The sequence below is a fragment of the Anabrus simplex genome, chromosome 1 (genome assembly GCF_040414725.1).
Source record: "Anabrus simplex isolate iqAnaSimp1 chromosome 1, ASM4041472v1, whole genome shotgun sequence".
Taxonomy (NCBI): domain Eukaryota; kingdom Metazoa; phylum Arthropoda; class Insecta; order Orthoptera; family Tettigoniidae; genus Anabrus; species Anabrus simplex.
Window position 1 is genome coordinate 338,536,016 of NC_090265.1, and position 20,293 is coordinate 338,556,308.

Genomic DNA, 20,293 nt, shown 5'->3' on the forward strand with positions numbered 1-20,293 from the left:
ATGAAGATGATTTTCCGTGGTTTCCAATTTTCACACCAGGCAAATGCTGGGGCTGGACCTTAATTGAGACCACGGCCCCTTCCTTCCCACTCCTAGATCTTTCCTATCCAATCGTCGCCATATGACCTATCTGTGTCGGTGCGATGTCAATTAACTTGTAAAAGTGAACCCCGTTCCAGCTGTCAATCCAAAACTGAAATTTGTAGCCACGGGGTAATAATAATAATAATAATAATAATAATAATAATAATAATATAATGCAATTATTTTTATGTCCGATTAATTATTTTTACGGTTTTCGGAGGAGCCGAGGTGTGAGAAGTTTGCCTCGTAGGCGTTCTTTTACGTTCCGGTAAATTTACCAACACGAGGCAGACTTATTAGATCACCTCACTTCTACCACGTTACCCCTAACACCATGGGGTTTGACGTAGTCTACACATTGTGGGTTTTTTTTTTTTTTTTGCTAGGGGCTTTACGTCGCACCGACACAGATAGGTCTTATGGCGCATTGTGTTTACAAATAATCCTCGTACGTATCTAAACATTTATTTAAACGGTATACCGGTCTATCTAACTATAGTACTAAACTAATTTACTTTAATTCTATGTGCTTCTCATTAAATATGAGACCATTTATTTTTACTCTGTGGACTTTTTAGTTGAAGATTACGAAACCGCTTAACGTTGCGGTTTTTGTATTGAATAGTATGGAACCAGTTTATTTTGACAGTATGGTCCTTTTATTGTATAGTATCAAATCGTTAAAATTATTTCATAGTATGTGACCACTTAACTTCCACTATTGATGCATGTTATTGAATTGTAAGGTACCCCTTAACTTCGAATGCATGGCCCTTTCATTGAGTACTATGAGATCAATTACCTCGGACTTCGTGGACCTTAAATTGAGTAGTATGGACGAATTAACTTTCACTATGTGAGCCTTTCATTGAATCGTTGGAGACTATTTAAATCTGACTTTTCTAGTGCATCCGTTGAATAGTATGGAACCACTCTGACACTGTGCTTTTTTTTTTTTTTTTTTTTTTTTTTGCTATTGGCTTTATGTCGCACCGACACAGATAGATCTTATGGCGACATTGGGAGAGGAAGGGGTTAGGACTTGGAAGAAAGTGGCCGTGGCCTTAATTAAAGTACAGCCCCAGCATTTGCCTGGTGTGAAAATGGGAAACCCTGGAAAACCATCTACAGGGCAGCCGACAGTGGGGTTCGAACCCACTATCTCCCGAATACTGGATACTGGCCGCACTTAACACTGTGGTACCAAGCCCTATATATTTCTTTATATTATACTAGCTGATGTACCCGTGCTTCGCTACGGGATTCTCAGACAGACTGACTTGGTGGTTTTCGTAACTGAATTCAACATACGTCATTACAAAAACGTCAGTAGGAATGTAGCGATTGAAAGCAATGTTATGATATAAAATACTCGATCAAATGAAAAACCGCACACTTTCTCACTTTCAACGAACAGTACTACGGTGCCCTTCTAACAGTCCAAAGTTCCAGAGCTGGAATAACCAGGTCGCAAACTGCCGTGAACACTCCTCTGACATTATTCCGTTAAACATGCACACTACTCATTCCAATCAGTGGCTCAGAGTAGGGATTGTATAGCTCGAATACTATGATGAACCAGTGTGTTACGTACCAGATATATCAGAGAATGTATGAACCATAGGAATGGCATGCTAAAGAATAAAATTATCTTACACCCCAGCTACTTCCCACCAATATACAGGCAGGCTGTTACAGTCGGTACGCCCAGGCGAGTTGGCCGTGTGGTTAGGGGCGCTCAGCTGTGAGCTTGCATCCGGGAGATAGTGGATTCGAACCCCACTGCCGGCAACACTGAAGATGGTATTCGGGAGATGGTGGGTTCGAGCCCCACTGTCGGCAGCCCTGATGGTTTTCCGTGGTTTCCCATTTTCACACCAGGTAAATGCCGGGACTGTACCTTAATTAAAGCCACGGCCGCTTCCTTCCACTTCCTAGACATTTCCTATCCCATCGTCGCCATAAGACATATCTGTGTCGGTGCGACGTTAAGAAAAATAAAAGATGGTTTTCCGCGGTTTCCCATTTTCACACCAGTCACACCAGGCTGTACCTTAAAGCCAAGGCCGCTTCCTTCACATCACTATTCATTTCCTATCCCATCGTCGCCATAAGACCTACCTGTGTCGGTGCTAAGTCAAGCAAATTAAAGAAAACCTCGGTACGCTGCAGTAATCCTATCTATCGGAGATGAGAGGAAACAGAAGACAAAAAGCACATCACAACAAACAATGGTCTATGTAGTGTTATTGTTGATAAAGTTTATGAGCCTTCTACATTGCAGGCCTTCACATTAGTTTTCTTTCGACTCTGTGATATTAGGGTGTCTTACAAAATTATTTATATCGTAGACTGTAGTTCCTTATTCTCAGACTATACACACCGATTTCCACTAAATTCTCTTTACCCATCTTCTCGTGACTCGGCGCTGATATGGACTTAGTAACAAAAATCCAAATTCATGAATATCTCCGATTATATGCGGTACGGTAACAATGTATGAGACATAAGTGATCGGAAATTTAATAACTTCTTACATAACTACTACTAACTTACGACATTACTAAAGTTAGGTTAGTTATGTAGTATTTATCGATACGACCACTAATAACATAACTTATTTGAGAATTACATTTCAGACCTTCCCATAAACTACCATTTCACTCAGCGTGAATAAAATAATTTGTAGCCTAGATTGCAGTGGTTCATCACCCGTCATTACATACCGATTTTCATTAAATTCTATTCAGCCGTTTTATCGTGATGCGTGTACATACATACATACAGACAGACAGAAATTACGGAAAAGTAAAAAATGCATTTCGTTGTCACTGTGGACATGACCGATACAGAAATACCATTATTTTCAAATTCTCAGTAATGTACAGACAAAACTCTTATTATATATATTGCGCCGTTCCCGCGTCCAGGCATGGACACAAGAGATCCTGACTAGCTCTAAATTCAATTAATCCGGTGACTGAGTTTTACGGGTGTGAGTTCCGTAATAGAAGAACGCCCAGGTCGATTAATGGAAGTTTCTAACTAACGCAGAAAGACGTCTCTTACTCGTATCTAGTTAGATACCATGCTCGTATTAGCTCTTATAGAAATTGTCGTCGCTTGAAACTACTACAGTCTTACAACTAATTCTTATTCTAAGAACACAGAGAAAGAATGTTTAGGTTTCACTATTCAATATTTATTTTAAATATTAAGTCAAATATTCAAGAAAATTATCTCCAATTTTACCAATGAAATAGTTCTTGAAATGAGTGACTCACAGTCAACCCTATAGTATATATCCGTCAACAACATTTCGGAAAAATTACATCTTCCGAACTCATCCTAAATAAATGTCTTATCGGATCATATTTTTTCCTTTCATAAGCCCATTGATCTCCAAAATCATAAATTATTAGAATAAATTCTATGTAACATCTGGGAAACTTTTGAAAAAGCTATGTTTTCCTTCGTATACAACTCACCTACAAAGCTGGGCGATAACAAAATAAATTAATGTGAATACAGATAATGGTATTTACATGTGCCATACTGGCAAGAAAATAAACATTAAAATCAAGTATACTAAGAATATAGGATGCATCCTCAAAGAAGAAAAATAAAAATTGTATTAACTACTATTTACAGTATTTCTAGTGATACTCTCTTGAGAAAATAAAGAAACGCTAGTAGAATTGCCGAGTTAATGTTCAGTCAAGAAATGGAGTTCAAGTTGTCTGAATCAATTATTCTTGGGATAAGCATTAGATTCTGTTAGTTACCACCTATTCCTTACTCTATAAACTGTCACATTACTAAATTTTCACCGACTGTTTGTCTAGATGCAGGTTTAAAATTCTCAATAAGGGCTATCACAAAGCTCTTCTTCCTTTGATTTGACAAGTACTCTCTTGTATGTTTTACATTTTAAACATTCACTTCCGCCTACTTAGTTGCCTCTTAGACGCTCATATTTCCTTGTGTCACACCATAAGCTAAGCTACGTCCATTGTAAGTCGTAATCACCCTACAAGCAACGTTATCGCAAGATTTAATTTATGAACTTAAGGTAATATGACCTTAGCTTACTAATTATCAGACTACGTGCGTACATGGTTGCAAAAAGAAACGTCACCACACATATCGTATGTAGCTATCATAACACATACTATCAACGGAAAATCTACTTAGTCAGATGACACTATCTCCGACTAAAAAAAAAAAACAATAATTCTCCCTTGAAAATCTATGTCACCAGTGATCAGCCTATTAGGTTGAAATTTATCCAGAAATAAAGTTATACACCGTGAGAGTTTTCAAGGTCATCCTAAGTAAATCAGTGAAGGCTCAAATCATATCTTGAGTACATATATGATTCTCTAGGTAATCCTAACATGGATAAAAAAACATTGCACTACTCGTCTCGAGATCATATCCTAAGCTATGTACAATGCGTATGATCCAGAATTATTACATGGAATTGGCGAGAATTCTGTGACACTCTCCGAAACATCATTTGAAATGACTAGATCTCACTTCGCACAACTATGACTATTTCTCTCTCGAAGAAAACAATAAATACCGCCATCATAAATCATTAACATCCTTATATCATATCTATGACGCGTTAATTAATACTCATATTTCATATATAACAACTCTTTCACTTCATCATATGTAAATCACTACCTTAACTTGCACATCAACGTGCCGTGACATTCATAAAATGCCTACTTTATTTACTACAGTCATAGTGCCAAATTTAACATGAACTTGGAGTAGTCTACTGCCATATTCCTTCACAAAACACATCCTATATACGATCTCGAACTGATTGACATTGATTAAGTTAGGACACACAGGTATTAATGCCAACTTCACTCTTTACTCAACACTGGTAATAATAATAACTCTAGCTATCTCTCCTCACATATCACTGGAAAACATTACGATCGGAAAATCACTTGGTGACCACGCCTACAAGTGGAATTAACATACCATATGGATGAATACCTACTTCCAATCACATCAGCAAGACGTTTATCTACGCACTGTCTTCGCACAAAACAAACAGCAACATGCAAAAATATATATATATATATATATATATATATATACTCTTACTTACGAAAACGACTTAGATAATGGACTTAGCTTTGCTCAAGATGGTCTCGATGTTTCCTCATCTCCGGTCATCTGAGATTAGGATCTCGTCATCTGGTTCCTCCACAAGTGGTCGGGTACATCGTAGCTTCTCGACACTGATCACTGGTCATCCGGGACAGCTAACATCGTATCGCCTTGTCAGGATCCAAGCAGCATTGCCTTGCTTCCTTACAGACCCATGGTGGAGACTCGTGCGTATGAAACAGAACAATAATAGAATATTTGATTCATTGCTGACATCTTCCAATTAATATATCTCTTGCGTTGCTCAGATTGCATAGATTTCGTTAGGGTACAGTTGATCCAATAAACTAGTTCCAAATCGTCTAAGACAGATGTTCTGTATATATTCCAATTTGAAAATAAATTTCTTTCCGCTATCTTTTTGTTGGCGTAAATGCACTCAACAACTGATCAGTAGGTGTCCTTCAACATTAAACAGTATCGGGAAAATTTTATTGAAGCCCTGCGCCACTTCGTGACGTAGTTCTACTGTAGTCTATTTATCTCTTTTTTTTTTACGTATTTAATCTTCCGCGCAACGATTTAATCTTGATATCAGCTGATTGGCGTGTAGTCGCGAATTATCTTTCGTTTCCAACTTATAATCTTTAGCTCCGCTGGATAATCCCTTTCAATCTAGTCTTGAGTCTTCTTACAGTTTCGAGTTCAGATTATATAATAAGTGATGAGCACATTTTTCTTGAATAATGGTTTTAAATAATGTCCATTTGTCATTTTTTTCAGCGCCTTCTATACGCGGTTATTTCCGTAATCGACCGATGAAAGGACTTACATTTCGGCCCGTACTGACGTTAAATGCATTTTATTTGACATTTTGATCGCAGAGACTCCATCTTTGTTCCTACAGCTCTTATGAAGAACTGTGAAACGGCACATTAACTTCCCCTACGTTGAAAGAAATATATGGCTTGCTATATATTTATTATATTCGCCGTCCTTCTTATAATGGGACTTTTCACTGTTCTTTATAATTTCTCATTTATATTATTACTCCTTTCTTCGGAATAATCTGTTCATTCATGATGTAAGTGGCTTCAATCTATACTTCTTTGCTTCGTCATCACATGAGATGGTCTGCCCCTTCTCTATTCCTTGAAATATAACTTGATGTTTGCACTGTTATGTACTCCTTTACTGTTTCCATTTAAGTCGTGAATTTCGTATGCATTATTTCTGAATGAACGGTTGATCATAAATGGTCCTTCGAATAAATGCAAGAATTTCGCGAAGATTTTGTTCGTTACACTGGAAATTGCGGGTTTCTTTATTAATACAAGGTCGCCTTTCTTCAACTCAGGTTGGAATTTATTATGCTGTACTCTCCTTAACCTTCTCTGTGCTTGTCTGTACATTCTCTCTCGCACCAGTTTGTTAATTTCGTTGATATCTAAGTTAGGTTCAGCAGGTAGGTGAATAATTGTGTCCCATGGTCTCTCAGGTTTAATACTATGGTGAATAACTTTAGGTATTTGTCCGCTGGATTCGTGTATTGTGTTATTCATGCTGTCTTCTATTATTCCATAGCCATTACTTTTTCTATGCTTTCTACAATGTTTTCATCTGCCAAAGATATCTCTCCTTCCTCTGACTGAACGTTCGGATGCTCTTCCGATGGTAAGTTTTCATCTTCCGGCGCCTCCTTGTTATCTATGATCATAAGGTCGTCATTGATCTTAATCCGTTCTTGGTTTTCCCTGGTGTGCTCGTCAGATATAGGGAATCTTATTTCTTGTTTCTCCATATCGATCGTCATTCCAGTTACCGTCATGAAGTCTATTCCTAGTATAATATTATATTTAATCTTGTTCATGACTATGAATGGATGCTTAAAGTGCCTGTTTCCAATACTGATTTCTAAATATGTTTGTATATTGCATTCTACTGTTTTATCCGGAATTATACCTCTTATTTTAATTTTCGAAACTGGGATGGTTAATAATTTCATTCTTCTACTCATATCTTGGAATAATTCCTTTGAAAGCACACTGATGCTAGCCCCAGAATCAACTAGGCAACGTACTTTCAGCTCTCCAACTCTTGCTACGATAATAGGCAATTCATATTTTCTTTTCATATGATGTACGGTCAAATCCTTTATCAGTTCTTCCGAATCGATTTCCCATGAATCAACCTGCGTTATGAAATAACTGTGAATTTTGGAATCCAATGCGTTCTTTATATTCTCAACCTCCCCTTCTAATTCAAAATCGGCGTTTTTTTTTTGCTTGTTATCTTCTCATTTTCTCTTCTACATTCGAATTCTCTCGAGTTTGGATTGAGGATTTGTTCCTCCTGTTTCCTCTTTCTATATCTCTGTAACTCAAGACTCTCCGCTCCCTCTACATCAGCGTTGACGTCTTGATCTCTAATTGCTTTCTCCCACTTGACCTTCTCGTTTCGGTCCTCATTTACTTCGCGTATAGGTCTCCGATTATAAGTTTCCCTTCCTTGGTTGTCTCTCACATTTCTCTTTCCGTAACCATATCTCCCTCTGAAATTACTTCTTCCTCTGTTTTCTCTATACGGGTTCCTGTATCGCATGTTGGGTCTATATACTCTATTTCCCATGTATGCCTCTTGGTTGTAGGACCCTTTCCTGCAATAGCATTTTTCTTCATCTCTCCTTCCACTCTCCTGGTTTCCCCATTGTCTCTTCCTGTTCATTTTTCCTCTTTCTTCAGGCGTATTCCTATCAATGCTTTCCTGTGTGAGCACATTAACCGTTTCTTCACCGTAAGTATTCCTAACCATTCTTTGAGGGTGTGGTGCTGTAGTCATATCGATCTGTCTAAGTGTCGTTTCCATTTGTACTGCCGTAGTTGGGTTAGCAGTAGCCAGCAGTCTTTGTACATCTGAGGGAAATTGTCGTTGTATCGTCTTGATCGCTTCAAGCTCACTGGGTGGCGAATCAAGATCTTGAAAACGGTGAAACTGGTAAGCGAAGTAATCACTAAACCCTGTTTGACCATTAGTAGCATACTTGCGAGAATACAACTCTAGACGTAAACTCTGCTGCACCTCTGGACTCCAAAATTTTTGTAAGAACGCCGTCTTAAAGACGCTATACTCATGGAAAGTATACTTAAATGCTTGGAACCACAAGCTTGGATTAGCATCTAAATGCTTTTCCACTATTTTCAATTTCTTCTCCTCAGCTATGCCATGTTCCTTAAAGTAATCCTCCATTTCCCTAAGGAAACGTTTGGGCGAAATACTGGTTGAATTATTAAAGTGCTTCGGTCTATCATCGAAAGTTTTTATGACGTTAATAATCGTAGGATAACCACTGCTTCCGTTATCCACATTTGTCTCCCCCATACTGTGGTTAGAACGTGTAACTGGTATGGGTGTCACTTCTCTTTCATTTATTTGAAACTCAACTCCTCTGTTCCGCTCGCTACCAGACATCATAACAGTCTTTCCTGGTCCTTCCTCACGAATTTCTCGTAACTGAGCTTGCATTTGTCTAAGCCCTTCTTCAGATTTCGATATTCTTTGGTTTAATTCATCCTTATGTTGTTCTATTTCGTCCCTTATCTCCGTTATTCTGCTCCCAATTTGGTTTGCAGCCTGGTCGTACTTCCTTTCTAGACTTGTACTCGTGCTTTGCACGTCCTCACCTAATTTTCCTATACTTTCTCACATAATCTCCACTTTTCTTGGGAATCTAGGCTTAACTTCTCCATGTTGTCTGATAAATCCTTTATTACATTCTCCTTTAAAGACTGGAGATAGTTATTGTTCCCTGTCATTTCTTTCCTAATTTCGTTTATTTCTTCTCGTATCTCTCGGTTCTTCTCCTCTATACTTCCACTAATTTCAGCTTTCTATTCATCTATATTGTTCTTGATCTCTTCTTTCATCGCCTCCAACATTGTCTTATGTCTTTCTTCTTGTTCCCTAGTCACCTCTTCCATCTTCTCCTGGTATTTATTCATTTCTTCCTTTTGTTCTTGATGACCTCTCCTTATTTCCTCCATCATTTCTTTATGTTTCTCTTCCATAAATCTTTGGTATCGTTCCTCTTGTTCTTGCTTCTCTCTCTTAGATTCTTCATCATGTTTATCCATCCTTTCCATAATCTCCTTTAACCTTTCCTCTTGCCTTCTCATTTCTTCCTGCCTCTCTTTCTTAGCTTCCTCGTTGCGTCTTCTAGCTTCTTCCTCCCGTTTTTCATCACGCATTCTAGCTTCTTCATCGCGCTGTCTATTCTCTTCCCATCTCTCCTTTTTAGCTTCTTCCATCATTTATTTTATAGCCTGCAACAATCCCCGTTGCTCTTCTCTCTGTCTTCTTTCTTTCTCTTCCTGTTCTTTTTGATATTTTTCTTGTTTCTCTTCTTGGCCTTTCCGATACTGTTCTTGTTCTTCTCGTTGTTCCCTTTGATACTCCTCAAATTGAGCTTTCAAATGGCTTAACGTCGTCATATCGATATTCAATTAGTATTCTAAATTCTAAAAATCCTAATAAACTCTATATTTTCCCTAAGTTCTCCACAACTCAAGTTCTCCAGCAATGTCTCTCCCACTACTTCAATCAACAATATATATATTCAGTAAATAAACAGGCAGGCTTCACTACTTGGATCTGACTCAGCTCACGATGTTGACCCAATCACACTAGGAAATATGAGGTACTTGTCCATGTAATTATGACTCCAATTCTTAACTGAAAATAACTCAAATAACCTCTTACAATCTATCTCTTATATCTAAGTTACATCTAAATAAATTAACATATTAGCGGTCATCTTTCCTCCTTTCCGAGTTCTGACTGCTACCAGCCATTTTCTGCTATTCTCTTCAGAGCAATCATCCATTTCTTCTTTCTCCTATTCCATTATCTATACTGGACATCTACTCGTTCTCACAGTCTAATATCTTGCTGTGTCCACTTCGATCCCATAAAATAACAATGCATAACATTCCAGTAAAGAAATTACCGTACGACATCTCCATCTCCATGCAATCATCTTGCTGTTACAATCAATAATTCCTCATCCATTAATTCCTAAAATATCTCCTTTATCTTACCCACTTCTTTTGAGTAAATTCTCCCATTTTACTCTAATATTGCACCAAAGATCCGTCATTCGACTATCATCTCTGTCATCTTCTTAACAGGTTTCCCGATGTTTTCCTCATTCTTATCGCTACATATGGGAATCAACCTCTTCACAGTTCTGTGTCGTATTCTTTCTCTTGGAATTCCCACGACGACTTTCTCTTGAATTTCCACATACATGAGTATCCCAAAAATTCTACTTGGTTTGCGACCAACAGTTCCCGTGGCGTTTTTCTCCATTCGCATCACGTTGAGGCGCCATTTTCTACTTGCGCCGTTCCCGCGTCCAGGCATGGACACAAGAGATCCTGACTAGCTCTAAATTCAATTAATCCGGTGACTGAGTTTTACGGGTGTGAGTTCCGTAATAGAAGAACGCCCAGGTCGATTAATGGAAGTTTCTAACTAACGCAGAAAGACGTCTCTTACTCGTATCTAGTTAGATACCATGCTCGTATTAGCTCTTATAGAAATTGTCGTCGCTTGAAACTACTACAGTCTTACAACTAATTCTTATTCTAAGAACACAGAGAAAGAATGTTTAGGTTTCACTATTCAATATTTATTTTAAATATTAAGTCAAATATTCAAGAAAATTATCTCCAATTTTACCAATGAAATAGTTCTTGAAATGAGTGACTCACAGTCAACCCTATAGTCTATATCCGTCAACAACATTTCGGAAAAATTACATCTTCCGAACTCATCCTAAATAAAAGTCTTCTCGGATCATATTATTTCCTTTCATAAGCCCATTGATCTCCAAAATCATAAATTATTAGAATAAATTCTCTGTAACATCTGGGAAACTTTTGAAAAAGCTATGTTTTCCTTCGTATACAACTCACCTACAAAGCTGGGCGATAACAAAATAAATTAATGTGAATACAGATAATGGTATTTACATGTGCCATACTGGCAAGAAAATAAACATTAAAATCAAGTATACTAAGAATATAGGATGCATCCTCAAAGAAGAAGAATAAAAATTGTATTAACTACTATTTACAGTATTTCTAGTGATACTCTCTTGAGAAAATAAAGAAACGCTAGTAGAATTGCCGAGTTAATGTTCAGTCAAGAAATGGAGTTCAAGTTGTCTGAATCAATTATTCTTGGGATAAGCATTAGATTCTGTTAGTTACCACCTATTCCTTACTCTATAAACTGTCACATTACTAAATTTTCACCGACTGTTTGTCTAGATGCAGGTTTAAAATTCTCAAGAAGGGCTATCACAAAGCTCTTCTTCCTTTGATTTGACAAGTACTCTCTTGTATGTTTTACATTTTAAACATTCACTTCCGCCTACTTAGTTGCCTCTTAGACGCTCATATTTCCTTGTGTCACACCATAAGCTAAGCTACGTCCATTGTAAGTCGTAATCACCCTACAAGCAACGTTATCGCAAGATTTAATTTATGAACTTAAGGTAATATGACCTTAGCTTACTAATTATCAGACTACGTGCGTACATGGTTGCAAAAAGAAACGTCACCACACATATCATATGTAGCTATCATAACACATACTATCAACGGAAAATCTACTTAGTCAGATGACACTATCTCCGACTAAAAAAAAACAATAATTCTCCCTTGAAAATCTATGTCACCAGTGATCAGCCTATTAGGTTGAAATTTATCCAGAAATAAAGTTATACACCGTGAGAGTTTTCAAGATCATCCTAAGTAAATCAGTGAAGGCTCAAATCATATCTTGAGTACATATATGATTCTCTAGGTAATCCTAACATGGATAAAAAAACATGGCACTACTCGTCTCGAGATCATATCCTAAGCTATGTACAATGCGTATGATCCAGAATTATTACATGGAATTGGCGAGAATTCTGTGACACTCTCCGAAACATCATTTGAAATGACTAGATCTCACTTCGCACAACTATGACTATTTCTCTCTCGAAGAAAACAATAAATACCGCCATCATAAATCATTAACATCCTTATATCATATCTATGACGCGTTAATTAATACTCATATTTCATATATAACAACTCTTTCACTTCATCATATGTAAATCACTACCTTAACTTGCACATCAACGTGCCGTGACATTCATAAAATGCCTACTTTATTTACTACAGTCATAGTGCCAAATTTAACATGAACTTGGAGTAGTCTACTGCCATATTCCTTCACAAAACACATCCTATATACGATCTCGAACTGATTGACATTGATTAAGTTAGGACACACAGGTATTAATGCCAACTTCACTCTTTACTCAACACTGGTAATAATAATAACTCTAGCTATCTCTCCTCACATATCACTGGAAAACATTACGATCGGAAAATCACTTGGTGACCACGCCTACAAGTGGAATTAACATACCATATGGATGAATACCTACTTCCAATCACATCAGCAAGACGTTTATCTACGCACTGTCTTCGCACAAAACAAACAGCAACATGCAAAAATATATATATATATATATATATATATATATATATATACTCTTACTTACGAAAACGACTTAGATAATGGACTTAGCTTTGCTCAAGATGGTCTCGATGTTTCCTCATCTCCGGTCATCTGAGATTAGGATCTCGTCATCTGGTTCCTCCACAAGTGGTCGGGTACATCGTAGCTTCTCGACACTGATCACTGGTCATCCGGGACAGCTAACATCGTATCGCCTTGTCAGGATCCAAGCAGCATTGCCTTGCTTCCTTACAGACCCATGGTGGAGACTCGTGCGTATGAAACAGAACAATAATAGAATATTTGATTCATTGCTGACATCTTCCAATTAATATATCTCTTGCGTTGCTCAGATTGCATAGATTTCGTTAGGGTACAGTTGATCCAATAAACTAGTTCCAAATCGTCTAAGACAGATGTTCTGTATATATTCCAATTTGAAAATAAATTTCTTTCCGCTATCTTTTTGTTGGCGTAAATGCACTCAACAACTGATCAGTAGGTGTCCTTCAACATTAAACAGTATCGGGAAAATTTTATTGAAGCCCTGCGCCACTTCGTGACGTAGTTCTACTGTAGTCTATTTATCTCTTTTTTTTACGTATTTAATCTTCCGCGCAACGATTTAATCTTGATATCAGCTGATTGGCGTGTAGTCGCGAATTATCTTTCGTTTCCAACTTATAATCTTTAGCTCCGCTGGATAATCCCTTTCAATCTAGTCTTGAGTCTTCTTACAGCTTCGAGTTCAGATTATATAATAAGTGATGAGCACATTTTTCTTGAATAATGGTTTTAAATAATGTCCATTTGTCATTTTTTTTCAGCGCCTTCTATACGCGGTTATTTCCGTAATCGACCGATGAAAGGACTTACATTTCGGCCCGTACTGACGTTAAATGCATTTTATTTGACATTTTGATCGCAGAGACTCCATCTTTGTTCCTACAGCTCTTATGAAGAACTGTGAAACGGCACAATATATATATATATAGATTTATCGATACGACCACTAATAACATAAATAACTTATTTGAGAATTGCTTTTCAGTCCTTCCCCTTAACTACCATTTCACTCAGCGTGAATAAAATAATTTATAGCCGAGCTTGTAGTGGTTCATCACCCGACGTTACATACTGATTTTCATTAAATTCTCTTCAGCCGTTTTCTATTGATGCGTGTACAATCAGACAGACAGACAGACAGACAGACAGACAGACAGACAGACAGACAGACAGACAGACAGACAGACAGACAGACAGACAGACAGACAGACAGACAGACAGACAGACAGACAGACAGACAGACAGACAGACAGACGGACGGACGGACAGACAGACAGACAGACAGAAATTACGGAAAAGTAAGAAATGCATTTTCTTGTTACTGTGGACATGACCGATACAGAAATACCATTCTTTTCAAATTCTGAGCAATGTACAGACAAAACTCTTATTTTATATATATAGATTCAAATGAAGAAACCCGTAGAGGTATAGTACTCATACTACATACGTTAAATTAAGCTATCATGTCTTCAGAAAATAAGGAGGTTTTCATCTTTTTTGGCTGAAGCCTCCGTGGCTCAGACGGCAGCGCGTCGGCCTCTCACTGTTGGGTTCCGTACTTCAAATCTCGGTCACTCCATGTGAGATTTGTGCTGGACAAAGAGGAGACGGAGAGGTTTTCTCCGGGTACTCCAGTTTTCTATGTCATTTTTCATTCCAGCAACACCCTCCCATATCATTTCATTTCATCTGTCATTCATTAATCATTGTCCCAGAAGAGTGCGACAGGCTTCAGCAACCAGCACAATTTCTATCCTCGCCACAAGATGGGATCTTCATTCATTCCATCCCTGACCCGGTCACTGACTGGAAAACAGGTTGAATGGTTTTTCGTTCTCTTTCTTTGGCTATTTCAGTGGCTTGGTTCTAAAAGTCCAATGTCAAAAAAGAAACTGTTTTTGAGCTATGAGCATTTGAAGTTTTGCTCATAGTTTTCCAATTATTTTTTCAACAACTAGCTTTAAATAACTTTATACTTTCTTTGTGGAAGTCACCTCATTAAACGCTAATTTTTTCTATCGTATTCTTTAAAAATTGCCAGGTCTCTAATTTTTATTGGTAATCTAACATATTTGGCAAGGGCTTATTTAATTAAACGTTAACTGTTCGTTTAGTACTTAACAGAGACATTGGCACTTTTAACATGTTGCAGGCCAGGATAAAACGCGTTCGTATCAGTTAATATCTCAATTTCGATAAAATATGACATTGGCCCTTTTAGAGCCAAGCCACAGATTTATGTTTATACTGACAATAATTGCTCATTAACACTTTCCACCCGATTCCTTAATCAATCAATCAATCAATCAATCAATCAATCAATCAATCAATCAATCAATCAATCAATCAATCAATCAATCAATCAATCAATCAATCAATCAATCTATCTATCTATCTATCTATCTATCTATCTATCTATCTATCTATCTATCTATCTATCTATCTATCTATCTATCTATCTATCTATCTATCTATCAGTCAATATGTTTCCATTGTATAAAATGTAATCAGACCAAAATCGGCTTATCTAAATATATTATATCATAGAAAACAGCAGATTAGGTGATAAGATGCCCTATTCATTCTGAAATGTACCTTTATAATTGTTTGCTTCTGAATCCATGAAGTTAAAGAATTCAAACAGATGCCTCTTAAACCTATGAAATTTAAAAAGAAGACACACTTATCGTGAAGTGTAATGCTTGCACTTCACACAAGCATTTGTTGTCTTATTTTGTCTAATGACGCACTGCCATCGTTGTTGATTCATTACGATGAGATGTTCTGCAGTTTCCTTTAGTACTGTCGTAAGTTTTAACCGAGGAGTGGCTAGGAGGCGATTTGGTCCTGGAAATAATTTTGGTGAGCCATATTCCACTTTTTTTAAAAAATTGGCTTTACGTCGCAACGACACACATAGGGATAGGAAAGACTTAGGCGTGGGAAGGAAGCGGCCGTGGTCTTAGTTAAGGTTCATCCCCTGCATTTGCCTGGTGAGAAAATGGGAGACCACGGTAAACCATCTCCAACGCTGCCAGGGCTCGAACCCACTAACTCCCGGATGCAAGCACACAGCTGCGCGCCTCTAACCGTATGGCAAACCGGGCCAGTATATTTCATTAGTAGTGACCTCGCAACTTCTCTGTGGAACTTCAACATGTCTGATGAGTATCCCATTATGTTTTTTTGCTAGTGGCTTTACGTCGCACCGACACAGATGGGTCTTATGGCGACGATGGGATAGGAAAGGCCTAGGAGTTGGAAGGAAGCGGCCGTGGCCTTAATTAAGGTCCAGCCCCAGCATATGCCTGGTGTGAAAATGGGAAACAACGGTAAACCATGTTCAGGGCTGCCGACAGTGGTATTCGAACCCACTATCTCACGGATGCAAGCTCACAGCCGCGCGCCTCTAACCAAGCGGCCAACTCGCCCGGTCCCATTAATTTTACACGTTGAAAAACATTATTTAGTGTTACATAAATCAATCAATCAATCAATCAATCAATCAATCAATCAATCAATCAATCAATCAATCAATCAATCAATCAATCAGTCAATCAATCAATCAATCAATCAATCAATCAATCAATCAATCAAAACTAATCTGCATTTCGAGCAGTCGCCCAGGTGGCAAATTCTCTATCTGTTGTTTTCTAGCCATTTCTTAAATGATTGCAAAGAAATTGGAAATCTATTGAATATCTCCCTTGGTAAATTATTCCAATCCCTAACTCCCCTTCATATAAACGCATATTTGCCCTAATATGTCGTCTTGAATTCCAACTTTATCTTCATATTGTGATTTTTCCTACTTTTAAAGACACCACTCAAACTTATTCGTGTACTAATGTCATTCCATGCCATCTGCTGTTGTTCTTTATTAGCGTAAACACAATTGAATTATAAATAAAAAAATCTGAAACATTTCAAAATAAACGAAGAGGTGCGATATTTGCACACCGGGTCGTTAACGACCCACACAGATTTTACCGTCAATAAACCAGTGGTTATGACTCAACGCAGGACATTTACTGTAAAGATACGTAATATGGTTTTACGTCACACTAACTACTTCCACTGTTTTCGGAGACTAACTATATACACTGGCAAGAAAAGGCGAAACGCTGCGTATTTCAGACAAAATTTAACGTTAGACCATTTGAAACCTGGTAAAAAGAAAATATTATGATACTAAAAGAATATGGCAGGGTATTTTATATTAAACAGCCCATTTGAAAAGTTCCAGCTCAATTCCATTCTCGACGAACACAAGCAGCGTGCGCGCGTCAGTGATAATCTCGCCCCAGACCATTGAACTGTGTCCGTACAGAGAATGTATAGGGTGAATAACGTTCCGCGGACCTTCTCCATACTCTTTCCCTTCCATCCCGTGCCCTCAAACAGAATCTGGATTCATCTGTAAACAGCACTGAGCTCCACCGCTCCACAGCGCAGTTTCGATGGGCGTTGGCGAATTGCATCCGTGAGGCGCGGTGCTCACGAGTAAGCCGAGGTCCAGTGGCGGGCATCTTGGACTTTAAATCAGCTTCATACAACCTCCTTCTTACTGTCCTTCCGCTGATGTTCGTGCCCCGTACTTGCTGCAAACGATTTCTGACATCCACAGCTGTTGTGTGTTGATCACGAAGAACTTGCATCGCGCTTCTGCTATGACCAGAACCGGGCCTTCTGGTGTATATATTGTCCTCTCTGTACCTTTTAATAGTTCTGTACACATTAGAACAAGACGTGCCTATAACGTCTGTTACATAGTGTATACTGCGCCCATTCTCCACTAACGCCACGGCCTTTGCTGCGTTTTCAAGTGAAAGTGCCGTTATGACCTGACTTAGAAGCTTGTAGACAAGCCGTACGTTAATGTCTACAATCATACGCTGCATGAGAATTCACAGCAATAAACCTTAAGGCAGCTGTTTGTGGTTATTCTTGTCTAAAGGTGGGAAACAGCAATATTGGTCTTGTGATTGTTACGATCAATAATATGTATCAATTATTGAGCTGAAAATTTTTCTCAAACGGGCTAATTAACTTATGATACACCGCATATTGTTGTAATGTCGTAACATGTGATTCATACAAGGTCAAATGGACAGACATTAAATTTTGTCTGAAATACATAGTGCTTGGTTTTTTTTTTTTTTTTTTTTTTTTTTTTTTTTGCCGGGGAGTGTATATCGTGGCATTCATAATACGTTTTTCATTAGACTGGATCTTCTGTGGAATGCAAATGACAGCATGCATTTATAAAATACGTAAACCACACGCAGATTGTCGCCAAGAATGGCATCAAGACTTCATGGTAAAACCAACAATGCGTAAGACAACACTGTTGATTATTATTATTATTATTATTATTATTATTATTATTATTATTATTATTATTATTATTATTATTATTATTATTATTATTATTATTATTATAGAAAGGCAATAGCCACGATGGGCTTGAAAATGGAAAAGGATTTTCTGGCCGAGCAAACGTAATACCGAATGTCTCAGAAGAGACCAAAAGTCGACCAAGAGAGAATGGATTGAGAAGTTGAACACGGGGAATCACGGTATTCACAATTATGTGGAAGCAATTCCAGACTCAGAATTATGGGACCGTATGGTCAGCAAGTGGTCCTAAGTTGAGAGCCAATTGAAGAGTAAGACCATTGACAAATGATCTGTTTTCATGATGAATTCCGTGAATTTACGTAGGTCGGAAGGTTGCTAAGTGTCTTTTTGTGTTTTTTATTGCAGTATGTTTACATTAGTAATTCTTTGAAGTATTTCATTTGTTGAACCACAATTAAAATACGTTACCTTGAAACACTGAAGACCGGGCGAGATGGCCGTGCAGCTAGGAGCGTGCAACTGTGAGCTTGCATTCGGGAGATAGTGGGTTCGAACCCCACTGTCAGCAGCCCTGAAGATGGTTTTCCGTGGTTTCCCATTTTCACACCAGGCAAATGCTGGGGCTGTACCTTAATTAAGGCCACGACCGCTTCCTTCCCATCCTAACCCTTTCCTGTCTCATCGTCGAGACCTATCTGTGTCGGTGCGATGTAAAGCAACTAGCAAAAAAAAAAAATCACTGAGGCGACTGGAATAGATTCATTTGTGTCCCAGAGAAACCATAGAGTGGCCGTTATGCTGTCTCTCTGTGCTGGATTGAGGTGAGCTGATGGTGGTAGCATTCGACAGGCGGAAGACCGTGTGGGAACACGAAGGGATGGGACATTCTTATCAAGTGTGTACACTGTTCAATGAAGCTTGTAAAACACGAAGCTACCGTGAGTAGCGTTTGAAGAGCGTGCTAAATCCGCACGGGATTTAAAACATTCCAGCTTAAAAGAAGAAGAATCTTAATCCTCTGAGATGTAACAGGATGAGTCTATGTACGGTTTACGGTCGGTTCTACGATATCTCGCACCAATGGACCACCCTAAGTGAATTCTTGAAGGAAGACAGTGGGTGATAACTGTATCCCCTTGAGAGGAGAGCCGAAATCAGACTATACTAAACCCGGCTGTAAGTTATATGTTTTGGACAGTACCGACGTCTCGCACGAGCTCTGCCGCACAGAAATACCCTAATATGAAGTCATTAAAGCCAGTAAAATAATAAAAATAACACTAATTTATAAGGGGAAGATATCTGACATGATATTTACTGTTTCTAGTGCAGTTTTTCATGCTGATTTCAAATCTGAAATCCGTTTTGCTCCATCACGTCAGATTTTGTCCGCCTCCGTAGCGCAACGGTTAGTGTTATTAGCTGCCGTCCTCGGGGGTGCGGGTTCGATTCCCGGTACTGCAGGAAATTTATTAATGACAGGAGGGCTGGTATGTGGTTGAAACGGTACATGCAGCTCACTTCCATTGGGGGTGTCCTTGAAAAGAGCTGCACCACCTCGGGATGAGGATGTTGACAAAGTTTAATTTTTCATGGAACAGCGTTGTCCAAGAATTGTTTTCATCGTTTTTCATGTCAATCCGAATATTTTCATTTGCTTCTTTTTTTTTCTTTTTTCATTGTCAGTGACAGTGGACATTACGGCGTCCAGAGGTTGTTTGAATTCACCAGATCTGTTTTGCTTAGTATGCGGCTGTGTAACAAAGAAATCCAATAGGCCTATGTGCCATGTGTTGCATATGCACGAATCTTAGCTAAAATCATATTCATTAAGTACCCCATGTAGCAATAAGCAAATGAAATGGCGTATGGCTTTTAGTGCAGGGAGTGTCCGAGGACAAGTTCGACTCGCCAGATGCAGGTCTTTTGATGCGACACCCATAGGCGACCTGCGCGTAGTGATGTGGATGAAATGATGATGAAGACGACAGATACACCCAGCCCCCGTGTCAGCGAAATTAACCAATGGTGGTTAAAATTCCCCACCCTGCCGGGAATCGAACGCGGGACC